Consider the following 13,437-nt stretch of genomic DNA (forward strand, 5'->3'; position numbering starts at 1 on the left):
CACCACCAAGAATTGAGACAACTCCAATACCACCACGAAGGGCGCCCCACTTTCGGTTGCTATAGGTTGGGAAGATGATGTACAATAATATGCCCACTAACAATTAACCACAAAGGTCACAGAGAAGAGATGAAAACCGAGAGGTGAGTCTCACAAAGAGAGGTTGGGCATTCTTCCATTTGAGGCCGAGAGAAAGACAAGAATCTAAGCCAAGTAAATATCCAAACAAGGTAAGTTAGGTTAGGGTTATTTAGTGGACCAAACAAGGCTCGACTCAAATATAATGGGTTGGGCGCCCCACTTTCGGTTGCTATAGGTTGGGAAGATGATGTACAATAATATGCCCATTAGCAATTAACCACAAAGGTCACAGAGAAGAGATGAAAACCGAGAGGTGAGTCTCACAAAGAGAGGTTGGGCATTCTTCCATTTGAGGCCGAGAGAAAGACAAGAATATAAGCCAAGTAAATATCCAAACAAGGTAAGTTAGGTTAGGGTTATTTAGTGGACCAAACAAGGCTCGACTCAAATATAATGGGTTTCAAATTAATAACATAGCCTTCCAAGAAAATGGGACGAACCGTGAACAACACTATTAACAATAGTTTGCTTCGAACGGTCCATACGAATATGGATTGGATTGTCTCGATAATTGTGTTGATATACTAATCAATCATATGGCCAAAGCCGATTAATAATAAAACCGGGGTTACAATATAGCTCGGGGGGTCGTTTGACAACAAATTGCCTAACAAGAATAACATGCTGCTTGAGCGTAGCTGCACTTTACCTTCTTGGCTGGAGAATCGGAAGGTTTTGTTAATTTTATTTTTTCTAGTGTTTCATGGATAGTTGTTTGGTTTTCCATATTGTAATGATAGTTCAAACTATATAAGAACAATAATCAATTTGAACCCTTCAATGGTTCGTAGGGGAACCCTACCTTCTCTTATACGTCCTGCAATTTGTAATTGAATTCCTTTTGTATATTTTTTTTCCAGCTAATTCAATAGCATTTTTTATTGCTTCTACATTTTCATGTCCAATTGGAGTTAATTAATGGAATTAATTATGTGCTTTCGTGTCTAATTTTGAATGTTTTCATGTCCAGGGATGCTGAAGTTCTGAAATCTGTTACTCGAGTTAAACAATTAAAGGAATTGGGTGAGTAGAGCATTTACCATTGCTTAGTTTTCTGATTGAATTATTGTGATCAAATTATAAGTTGTCTGGTTGAGTAAATTATGCAGTCTTTGCTTATGATATAATTGGCACTTGCAAACTATGATTTTAGATTATCCATTTTTTAATCTCTTTTCTGCTTGAGTTTTTTGAGCCGAATTATCACGATTTGCATAATCTTACAAGATCAATAGAAATTGCTTTCTTGGTCTGTTATGACGGTGAATTCCATAGGACTATAAAATTAGAATGAAGATTTTGTCATATTCAGTTCCAGTTTAATGATATTGTGCGCTTTTACATTTTTCAGCTCAACTACTGGATACTGAAAGCAGAGTTTTGCCTTTGATCGTCACAGTGTCTGAGAGGGTTGGTTCAGATGCACCAATCAACAGCGAGTACAGTAGTTTAGGGGGGCGTAATTATGGAGCAAAAGGTACATAGATTCGTTTTCCATGATAATACAGAAAGGAAAAGTTTTTCCATTTGTCATTAGTTCTTACCCAAGCACTCTTCTCATATTCTCTCAGGTAGAGCAGCACTTTCTGAAACTCAATGATGCAGGATCATGGATAAAAGATTCAGCTTTGATGCTTTCCACGTGCAAAGAAGTTCCTTGGTACCTGGTAAAATTAGGTTTTGTTCTCCATGTGCTGACATGGGAATTCAAGCGAAAACCTTTAAGAACTTAATTTTTGGAATCTACCAAATTATGGGAAAAAAAATAAACTCACGAAATTTTATTAATTAATCCTTTATTTATAAGGGTTTACATGAAAATCTAGATTAAAAGAACTAAAATTGAAAAGAATTTAAATAAACTAAATGACAAAAATAGTATTAAAACTTTAAAAGCAGATTTCGAGTCCTAAACAAACTTACATTGGTAAAGTCCATCATATGTCACAACAAAGTAGTGATTTCAATCTTGCTCGTCGTTTTCTTTCTGAAAAAGGTATTATGGGCTCAAATTGGAGCTCGAATGCCAAATAATGTTTTTTCTCTTTTCAGTTCAACTGTTCCTCAATCCATTGTTCTACATCACCTCTGAGATCAGACTGAATGCACGCTATAGTCATGAATTTTTCTTGTTCCATATCGATTTTATTGCTTTATCTGTATTTTTTCCCATTATACTGCTAAAATTTCTGTGTATGAAAATTTTACATCGATTGTTTAAAATCTAGAGTGCGTGCCTTATCTGTTTAGAATTTTGGCTGGAATTATTGGATGATGGAAAATATTGGCAGAATTGTAGGGCCGATTTCCAGCAAACACCAAGTTCAAACCGGGCTCAGTTTCACCTATTTAGTCGACACCACCAAGGATTGAGACAACTCCAATACCACCACGATGGGCGCCCCACTTTCGGTTGCTATAGGTTGGGAAGATGATGTACAATAATATGCCCATTAGCAATTAACCACAAAGGTCACAGAGAAGAGATGAAAACCGAGAGGTGAGTCTCACAAAGAGAGGTTGGGCATTCTTCCATTTGAGGCCGAGAGAAAGACAAGAATCTAAGCCAAGTAAATATCCAAACAAGGTAAGTTAGGTTAGGGTTATTTAGTGGACCAAACAAGGCTCGACTCAAATATAATGGGTTTCAAATTAATAACATAGCCTTCCAAGAAAATGGGACGAACCGTGAACAACACTATTAACAATAGTTTGCTTCGAACGGTCCATACGAATATGGATTGGATTGTCTCGATAATTGTGTTGATATACTAATCAATCATATGGTCAAAACCGATTGATAATAAAATCGGGGTTACAATATAGCTCGAGGGGTCGTTTGACAACAAATTGCCTAACAAGAATAACATGCTGCTTGAGCGTAGCTGCACTTTACCTTCTTGGCTGGAGAATCGGAAGGTTTTGTTAATTTTATTTTTTCTAGTGTTTCATGGATAGTTGTTTGGTTTTCCATATTGTAATGATAGTTCAAACTATATAAGAACAATAATCAATTTGAACCCTTCAATGGTTCGTAGGGGAACCCTACCTTCTCTTATACGTCCTGCAATTTGTAATTGAATTCCTTTTGTATATGTTTTTTCCAGCTAATTCAATAGCATTTTTTATTGCTTCTACATTTTCATGTCCAATTGGAGTTAATTAATGGAATTAATTATGTGCTTTCGTGTCTAATTTTGAATGTTTTCATGTCCAGGGATGCTGAAGTTCTGAAATCTGTTACTCGAGTTAAACAATTAAAGGAATTGGGTGAGTAGAGCATTTACCATTGCTTAGTTTTCTGATTGAATTATTGTGATCAAATTATAAGTTGTCTGGTTGAGTAAATTATGCAGTCTTTGCTTATGATATAATTGGCACTTGCAAACTATGATTTTAGATTATCCATTTTTTAATCTCTTTTCTGCTTGAGTTTTTTGAGCCGAATTATCACGATTTGCATAATCTTACAAGATCAATAGAAATTGCTTTCTTGGTCTGTTATGACGGTGAATTCCATAGGACTATAAAATTAGAATGAAGATTTTGTCATATTCAGTTCCAGTTTAATGATATTGTGCGCTTTTACATTTTTCAGCTCAACTACTGGATACTGACAGCAGAGTTTTGCCTTTGATCGTCACAGTGTCTGAGAGGGTTGGTTCAGATGCACCAATCAACAGCGAGTACAGTAGTTTAGGGGGGCGTAATTATGGAGCAAAAGGTACATAGATTCGTTTTCCATGATAATACAGAAAGGAAAAGTTTTTCCATTTGTCATTAGTTCTTACCCAAGCACTCTTCTCATATTCTCTCAGGTAGAGCAGCACTTTCTGAAACTCAATGATGCAGGATCATGGATAAAAGATTCAGCTTTGATGCTTTCCACGTGCAAAGAAGTTCCTTGGTACCTGGTAAAATTAGGTTTTGTTCTCCATGTGCTGACATGGGAATTCAAGCGAAAACCTTTAAGAACTTAATTTTTGGAATCTACCAAATTATGGGAAAAAAAATAAACTCACGAAATTTTATTAATTAATCCTTTATTTATAAGGGTTTACATGAAAATCTAGATTAAAAGAACTAAAATTGAAAAGAATTTAAATAAACTAAATGACAAAAATAGTATTAAAACTTTAAAAGCAGATTTCGAGTCCTAAACAAACTTACATTGGTAAAGTCCATCATATGTCACAACAAAGTAGTGATTTCAATCTTGCTCGTCGTTTTCTTTCTGAAAAAGGTATTATGGGCTCAAATTGGAGCTCGAATGCCAAATAATGTTTTTTCTCTTTTCAGTTCAACTGTTCCTCAATCCATTGTTCTACATCACCTCTGAGATCAGACTGAATGCACGCTATAGTCATGAATGTTAAAATGAAATTTGACGCATAATTCATAGCTTCAGACTTCATAGTGTAATTTTAAAGGCTATATTTTATCTTTTATTTTTTTCTTTTTTAAAACAGGATGATAGCACAGCTCGTGTACAAGTTGTTGGAGCCTGTGGTGCCAAAGGTTTGGCCCTGACAGTTGGAAGTGAAGTGTTTGAAGGTCTAGGACGGTACCTGGTGCTTGGATGTTTGGCTTGTCGCCAACGTCTGAAGGTCTACCTTGGTCTCCATATATTCCTACGTTTGCTGTCTTGTATCTGCAATTAACCACGATTATTCTGTTGGCTCAAACTCTTTCAATTATGATTGTCTTTTTAGATGCTTGGAGTCAAAAGAATCGAACACATTCTTCCAACTGATACACCCTTGACAGTTGTTGGTGAGGTATGATACTTCTTGAGAAGACACAAATATTCTTCTTCATTTATACATTCTTTGAGAAAAAGGGAGGCAGGCGCGATGGCGCCCAAGTTTCTGCACAAAACTTGGCGCGATGGCGCCCAACTCAGCTATTTATATAGCTGTTTTTCCCCCTTCATTTGAGATCGATTTTTGAGAGAGAAAAATAGAGAAAAGCTTGGAGAGAATTTAACAAGTAAGAGGTTGTTCTTCTTGGGTATAAATTCAAAGCTATTTTTCTTTCCTGGGGATTAACTTGAGGTTTGTTCAAGTAATCCAATCCATTGTTCTTTATATATATTGAAAAATCATTTATTCCCCAATTTCTTATCTTTGAAGTGGTTTGGATTTTTTCACATTGCAAGTTATCTTTTTTGGGCAATCTTGGGAGTGTTGTTTTCCTAACAATTTGGTATCAGAGCTTCTTCTTAAATCAGGGTGGTTAAGCTCCGATTTTGGGTGGGTGGCTTGAACTTTGTTGTGCACACAAGGTGTTTGTGAAAATTCTCAAATGAACTTTGTTGGTTTATTTCCGGTAAACAAGTAAATAAATCATGTCTACTAGAAGAACGGTGAAGATTGGGAAGTATGAGATAGAGAAATTCAATGGGAAGAATGAATTCTCATATTGGAGAATGAAAATGAAAAATTTGTTAATTTCTTAAAAGTTGCACAAGGCATTGGCGGGAGAGGAGAAGAAGCACATAGATATGTCTGACGAGGATTGGGAAGAGCTAGATCTTGAGGCACTAGCGTCTATCATTCTATGCCTTGAAAGAGATGTTGCTTTCTTAGTTGATGGTGAGGAAACGATGGCGGAGGTGTGGACAAAGTTGGAGACGTACTTCATGACGAAGACTCTAACTAATCGGATCTATTTGAAGTCCAAATTGTATACTTGCAAGATGGATGAAGGTACACCAATCCGGGAGTACGTCAACAAGTTCGATAAGTGCATATCGAACTTGAAGGACATTTATGTGAAAGTAGATGATGAGGATCAAGCACTTCTACTATTTCTTTCATTGCCAAAGTCTTACGAGAACCTCGTGCAAACATTGGTGCTTGTGGGTGATAAACTTGTAATGGAGGACACTAGAACGTCACTTCTAGCGGATGATCTTCGAAAGATTGCAACTAGTGGCATATCTACCATTGGTAACAAGGAGCAAGTTCAATGATTGTTTGTAAGAGGTAGAAGCAATGTGCGACCAAAGGGCAAGGGAGAAAAATCTAGATCGAGTTCTAGACCTCTTGTGAAAAGGCCTTGTTTCAAATGCGGCGAGCTTGGGCATTTCAAGGCAAATTGTACTAACAAAAGGAGTTGGAAGAAGAACAACAAGAACAACAACAATGGGAAGGTGCAAGTCAAGCAAGAGGTTAGCTATGCCTCGGAAGGAGGGGAAAGCGATGAGTGCTATTGATGGATTGGTTTGAACATTGATGGATGTTAGACATGTTCCTGATTTGCGGAAGAACCTTATCTCTGTTGGTGCTTTAGACTCCGGTGGTTGCAAGATTGTAACATGGAATGGAGTAAAGAAGGTTGTTCGTGGTTCTTTGATTGTGATGAAGGGTATTCGTGAAGGCAATCTCTATACTCTTCAGGGTACTACAGTTACAGAAGATGTAGCGGTTGGAACAAGTGAAAGTGGTGGAGACCCATGTGAGTGCACTCGACTATGGCATAGGAGGCTTGGGCATATGTCTGAAAAAGGGCTAGATCTGCTAGTCAAGAAAGGTTTGCTAAAGAACTTGAAGAAGCCTTGCATGGATTTTTGCGAGCATTGTGTGTACGGTAAAGCACACCGAGTTCAGTTCCAGCCAAGCAAACATAGAAGCAGAGGTATTCTAAACTATGTGCACAAGGATGTATGGGGTCCGACTTCTGTCACTTCCAAAGGCGGTTCCAGGTATTTTGTCACATTTGTTGATGATTATTCTAGATATGCTTAGATTTATTTTTTGAAGCATAAGAATGAGGTATTCGACACTTTCAAGAAGTGGAAAGCAATGGTTGAAAACAAAACAGGAAAGAAATTGAAGACATTGCGATCTGATAACGGTACTGAGTATACAGATGGTACTTTCAAGGAGTTCTGTGGTAAGGAAGGCATTGCGAGATACTGGACAGTTAGGAATACACCGTAACAGAATGTGGTCGCAGAAAGACTGAATCGCACACTTCGAGAGAAATCGATGTGTATGCGATCCTATGCTGGTTTGGACAAAGAATGGTGGCAGAGTTGGTTGCAAATGCTTGCTACATAGTGAACCGATCTCTACACTCAAAGTTAGATGGAGATGTACCTTACAAGGTATTGACAGGAAAGCATGCAGATTATGAGAACTCAACATATTCGGATGCACAGCTTACTATCACGTCAACGAGGGAAAGCTTGATGCGAGGGCCAAGAAGGCTATATTCTTAGGGTATGCGGCAGGTGGTGTGTAGAGGATTCTAAGTTCATAATCAGCAGAGATGTTACTTTTGATGAGAACTCCATGATAGCTTCATTGAAAGCTACAGTGCCCGGTGGAGATGATGTTGAGACTACAGAGTCTGAAATTGTTGAAATAGAACCTAGAGATCAACCTGGTTCTAGTCATGTTCAAAAGGAGATTCATGCAGACACTCAAGATGAGAGTGATGATGAGCTTGAACAAGAGGCGGTTTAGTAAGAGAATGTACAGGCACAGTAACAACAGCAGTTTGCAGATAACTTGGCTTCCTCTAGGCCACGGCATATTTACAAGCAAGTTCTAAAGTTGGGGTCAGACGAGCCTTTGATGCACTATGGACAGACAAATTTGGTTGAGTATGCACTCTCGGTGGAGGATGATGAGCCTGCCACTTTCAAGGAAGCTATTTTAAACAACAATAGTGAGAGTTGGTTGGCAGCGATGGAAGAAGAGATGGAATCACTTCATAAGAACCAAACATGGGAGGTTGTCCCATTGCCCATAGGTAAGAAAACTATTGGTTGCAAGTGTTGTACAAAATGAAACAGGATCCTACCAATCACGGTGGTACAAGATTCAAAGCAAGGTTAGTGGCTAAGGGGTTTGCACAAAGAGAGAGAGTTGACTACAATGAAATCTTTTCTCCGGTGGTCAAGCATACTTCCATTCGGGTGCTATTGAGTATTGTTGCTCATCATGATCTTGAGCTGAAACAACTCGATGTCAAAACCACCTTCTTACACGGGGACTTGGATGAGGAAATCTATATGCATCAACTTGAGGGCTACAAGGTTGAGGATAAGGAACGTCAGGTATATCGCTTGAGAAAATCACTATATGGATTGAAACAATCTCCTCGACAGTGGTACAAGCGATTTGACTCCTTCATGCTAAAGCATGGTTTCTCCAGAAGTGAGTATGACTGTTGTGTTTATATTCGAAAGCTTCGGGAAGGTAACTATAACTATCTTCTTTTGTATGTGGATGACATGCTTATCGCTTCGAAAAGCAATGTGGAGATAGATAGGTTGAAATCTCAACTTGGTAAAGAGTTTGAGATGAAGGATGTGGGGGCTGCTAGGAAAAGACTGGGTATGGAGATTAGAAGAGAGAGGACGAACCGGCGAATATTCTTGAGTCAGAAAGGCTACATTGAGCGGGTTATTGCTAGGTTCGGATTGCAAGGTGCAAAGTCGGTGGTGACTCCATTGGCTCCACATTTCAGGCTCTCTGGTAAACAATCTCCTACTACAGCGGAAGAAAAGGTACGCATGGATTGTGTTCCTTATGCTAGTGCAGTTGGCAGTTTGATGTATGCCATGGTGTGTACACGCCAAGATATTTCACAAGCGATTAGTGTGGTCAGTAGATTCATGGCGAATCCGAGGAAGGCACACTGGAAAGTTGTGAAGTGGATCCTGAGGTACTTAAAAGGTACCGCGGATACGGGTTTATGTTTTGATGGAGATGCATGTCATATAAGTGGGTTTGTGGACTTGGATTATGCAGGTGATTTAGATAGACGACGATCTACTACTGGATATGTGTTTTGCATACATGGTGCCCCAGTTAGTTGGCGATCGATGTTACAGGCTACAGTGGCTCTTTCTACTACAGAGGCCGAGTATATGGCCATGGCAGAGGGAGTGAAAGAAGCTTTGTGGTTGTGGGGTCTTCTAGATGATTTGGGGATTGAGCAGGATTGTGTGGACTTGTGGTGTGATAGCCAGAGTGCGATTCACTTGGCTAAGAATCGGGTTTATCATGCTCGAACCAAGCATATCGACGTTAGGGATCATTTTGTGCGTGATGTCATAGAGGAAGATGATATTTCTCTCTTGAAGGTACACACAAATGAGAACCCAGCAGACATGTTAACCAAAGTGGTAATGGATAGCAAGTTTCAGCATTGCTTGGACTTGCTTCACATTAGTCCGTGTTGATATGCCCGAGTGGGCATGGCCCTTCGGGGTGGGGTTGAAATGAGGTGAATAGTATATGAAGGTGGAGGTGAACTATGGAGGCTTGATCCCGAGTTTTGAGTACGTAGGCAACCATAGTTTGAATGGTGCAGCCGAGTTTGGCTCTTGCTGCTTCTTCTTGTGTTCGTCCAAAATTTGAGGTCTATCAAATGATATACGTGGTGGAAAATTGTGAGAAAAAGGGAGGTAGGCGCCATGGCGCCCGACTCAGCTATTTATATAGCTGTTTTTTCCCCTTCATTTGAGACCGATTTTTGAGAGAGAAAAATAGAGAAAAGCTTGGAGAGAATTTAACAAGTAAGATGTTGTTCTTTTTGGGTATAAATTCAAAGCTATTTTTCTTTCTTGGGGATTAATTTAAGGCTTGTTCTAGTAATCCAATCCATTATTCTTCATATATATTGAAAAATCATTTCTTCCCCAATTTCTTATCTTTGAAGTGGTTTAGATTTTTTCATATTGCAAGTTATCTTTCTTGGGCAATCTTGGGAGTGTTGTTTTCCCAACACATTCAAAAGTCAATTTCAAAACTAGACCGTAAATATTGATGTTACAAATGGAAAGTATATGCTTGACAAATTTTTAGTACACTTATGGCAGAAACAAGTGAGTTTATCAACAAACTGTGACCGTATTTGCTACTTTGAACTAGATGATAACTTTAAGATTTAAGTTTATATTGCTTGGAGGACATTTATGCTGTCTTGATTTAATCTCCAACAGATCACACATTCTTAGTAGTTATTTGTGAAAATTAAGAGTGTTCTTTGATATTTGAAAAGTCCTTTGTTTTTATAGTTGGGCTTTCTACCTTAAATGGTTACTTCATCTGCTTTATCAGACTGTTAAGGATGACGTTGGAGCAATACGATTTCAGCAACCACTCAAAAGGCCCCTTTTATGTCTCTAACAAAACCATTGATAAGCTCATTGCAAATCTTGGGAAATGGGCAAGGTTTATTTGTCCCCTCCTTTACATTATTCTTGATATTAACGTACAACTAACATCCCCACTCAACAATTAAAAGAGAGCCGAGAAGGGGAGGGATCCTATTTATAACCCCCCTCTCTCCCCAATATATGCTTATTTGCGTCAAACTGTCATGATGTTTACTTTTGCTCTTCTTATGTGACATATAAATTTACTTTCAGGTTGTATAAGTATGGAACAATGGCGTTTTCTATGTTTGGGGTTTATCTTCTAGCAGAACATGCTTTCCAATGTATCATGGAGAGAAAGCATAATTGGATAATGCAAAAGAGGTAGAGTTGACTATGCATTGATGATGCATTGAAAAAGATGATTTCATGTTATTATTGTAAAGAACGAGGTACATTAATATTTAGCCCACATTACTAATTACAAATACAAAAGCCACAAACGATTTCCTCATACATTATTTCAATCCCCATCATTGAAAAAAGGTTTCCAACTTTTCTCTCTAACATGTGCTTATTTGCACAAACCTGTTATGATGCTTACTTTTGCTCTTTCTATGTGGCTTATAAATTTACTTTCAGGTTTTATAAGTACGCATCAATGGGGTTTTCTGTGTTTGGAGCTTATTTTCTAGCAAATCATGTTTTCCCATATATTATGGAGAGAAAGCATGCGAAAGAGGTAGAGTTCACAATGCATTGATGATGCATATAATGTATTGAAAAAGATGATTTCATGTTATTATTGTAAAGAACAAAGCATATTTAGGTCACAACACTAATTACAAATATAAAAGTGATCGAACGAAACTTGCAAGTGTACGAGATCGTTGACAAGTAATAGATTTAGTAAGATAGAGCATCGTCCCACAAGGAAAGACTTCTAATTCAAGTTTACTATTGTTGTATTGAATTTGAATTATGTGATACAAAAGAGATTTGATTTTGTGTTTTATTCTAAGTTAATCTAAGAAATATGAAAGAAAGTGTTTGTTTGTATCAAATTATGGATGATTTTATTGGATTTCAAATCCATTTATTGCTATCTATTTCAATTTGTAATTGTGTAATTTAGTCCCATTCATACATTCTTGACAATCGATACAGTTAATGTATTTAAATTTCTTTTCCAAGATAAGTAATTATATTCTAAACTTGTTGTGAGTCTTCCAACGTTAACAACAAACAACTAATTATCTAATTGGTGATTAAGCAATTAAATGATGAAATGGAAATGTAAAATTAATCAAAAAATGCAAGAAATATTAGGCTACTAGTTTTGAATTAAAATAAATAAACAATTGGTCTCATCTTCATCCAATACGAAAACGGATCTAGTTTAACATGATTTTATATAAGTTATAAGAAGAATAATAAAAAAATATTACCGAATCATAAAATAATGTAAAAGATATTGATGTTCTAGTTCAAGGTTGAATTCTTCAATTTCATGATGTAATTGAACATTCAATTCTTGTTAGGGTTTGATATTCTCTCTCAAAATATAACAATTGGTCTATTTTTCTTAATGAATTTGATGATTTGATATGGTGTAAAGAGATTATAATAAGTAATTTCAATTACTGCCCATGTCTTGTATTATATAAGGTGAAATTAGGTTAAGAAACACATTCAAATTAAGTTTTAAAAGAGTTCTAATCAAATAAAGAAAGTTGCCTTTGCATTGCGCATGGTTATGTCTCTGTGCAGTCATCAATATTTTATCATTATTTTCTCTCCCTATACTTGATTGAGGTGATTCCAAATACATTAAAAATGTAACTCAAAGGACTACAATTATAGTAGAAATAGCATTTATTTTTTCAATTAGAATGTTTACTATTCCAAAAATGACTTCTAATTGCATCCGATTGATTCTATGTGATTTTCAATCATCATTTTGTGGTCCGAATCAACTATTAAATATTTGTACTTTGGTCCCGAACTTTGAATTTCCTCTCTTTTCTCCATTTTTTCGTTTCTTTCTTCCAATTTCACTTCCAAACAATGAGTTATACTTAAAAAACAAAATATATACTTTATTAAGTTACAAGTCATCGACTACACCAAAAAAAGGTTTTTGCAACGGCCAAAAATCATATTATACAGCGCTATCTCAGCATCCACTAACAAAATAAACCCAAAAATCAGAAGCCAGGAAAAAAAATCGAAAAATTCCAAATAATCGCCGAAATTTTTACCTTTCCCGATGCCTGAAATTCCATTTTCCACCGTCACAGGTTCTGTGTAACCCATATTCAAAACCTCAAAAGCAGCCATTTCTTTACACATTTTTTTTCAGCCCAGAACTCACATCTCCAAACCCCACAAGCAATCAACATAAAACCCCGAAAATCCCACACTTAACAAGACTTGAGATGGGTAAATTAACAGGATTGTTGATTGAAGTTCAGAGACTACCTGACGACGGATTATCAACTGAAAATGAGTTCTCAATCAACTTTGATTCGCCTGAAAATCCAATGTTGACGACGGCTAGAGGCAGAGAGTGTTTCACAGTTTGATGCAAATGAGAGGAAGATGGGGTAATTTTTAGTTTGGCCAAGTCAAAGGGCCAATTTTTCACTTTAACCAAAAAAAATTTGTCTATCACCAAAATAGCCTATTATTGAGTAAAAGACAAAAATACCCTTAAATAGTTTATATAATTACAAAAATAGAAATTTCTTTCAAAAGACAAAAATACCCTTAACTTACAAACTAAAAAATCAAACACTTTTCACTTTATATTTAATTATTTATTTTAAACAATTACTCAAATTAAAAAAATTAATATTAAATTTACTTTCTTGTTTAAATATTTCATTAATTAATTATCTTAATCGATTATGTATATTATTTATTTAATATTTAATTAATCACTTGTTTAAATAAAAAAATTAATGTTTAATTTGATTTCTCATTTAAATATTTTATTAATTTATTATCTTAATTGATTATGTATATTTAATAAATTATTTAATTATTTATTTTAAACACTTATTCAAATAAAAAATTAATATTTAATTTTGGTTTCTCTTTTAAATATTTCATTAATTAAATATCTTAATCGGCCCTTAATTAATTATTTATTTTAAACACCTACTCAAATAAAAAAA

General features: G+C 36.2%; 1 pseudogene; it reads left to right on the forward strand.

The window, feature by feature from the left end:
• The first annotated feature begins 380 nt into the window (after positions 1-380).
• Positions 381-10,765, forward strand: LOC111375851 (annotated as a pseudogene).
• Positions 10,766-13,437: the final 2,672 nt, after the last annotated feature.

This window comes from Olea europaea, unplaced genomic scaffold (genome assembly GCF_002742605.1).
Source record: "Olea europaea var. sylvestris unplaced genomic scaffold, O_europaea_v1 scaffold1424, whole genome shotgun sequence".
Taxonomy (NCBI): Eukaryota; Viridiplantae; Streptophyta; class Magnoliopsida; order Lamiales; family Oleaceae; genus Olea; species Olea europaea.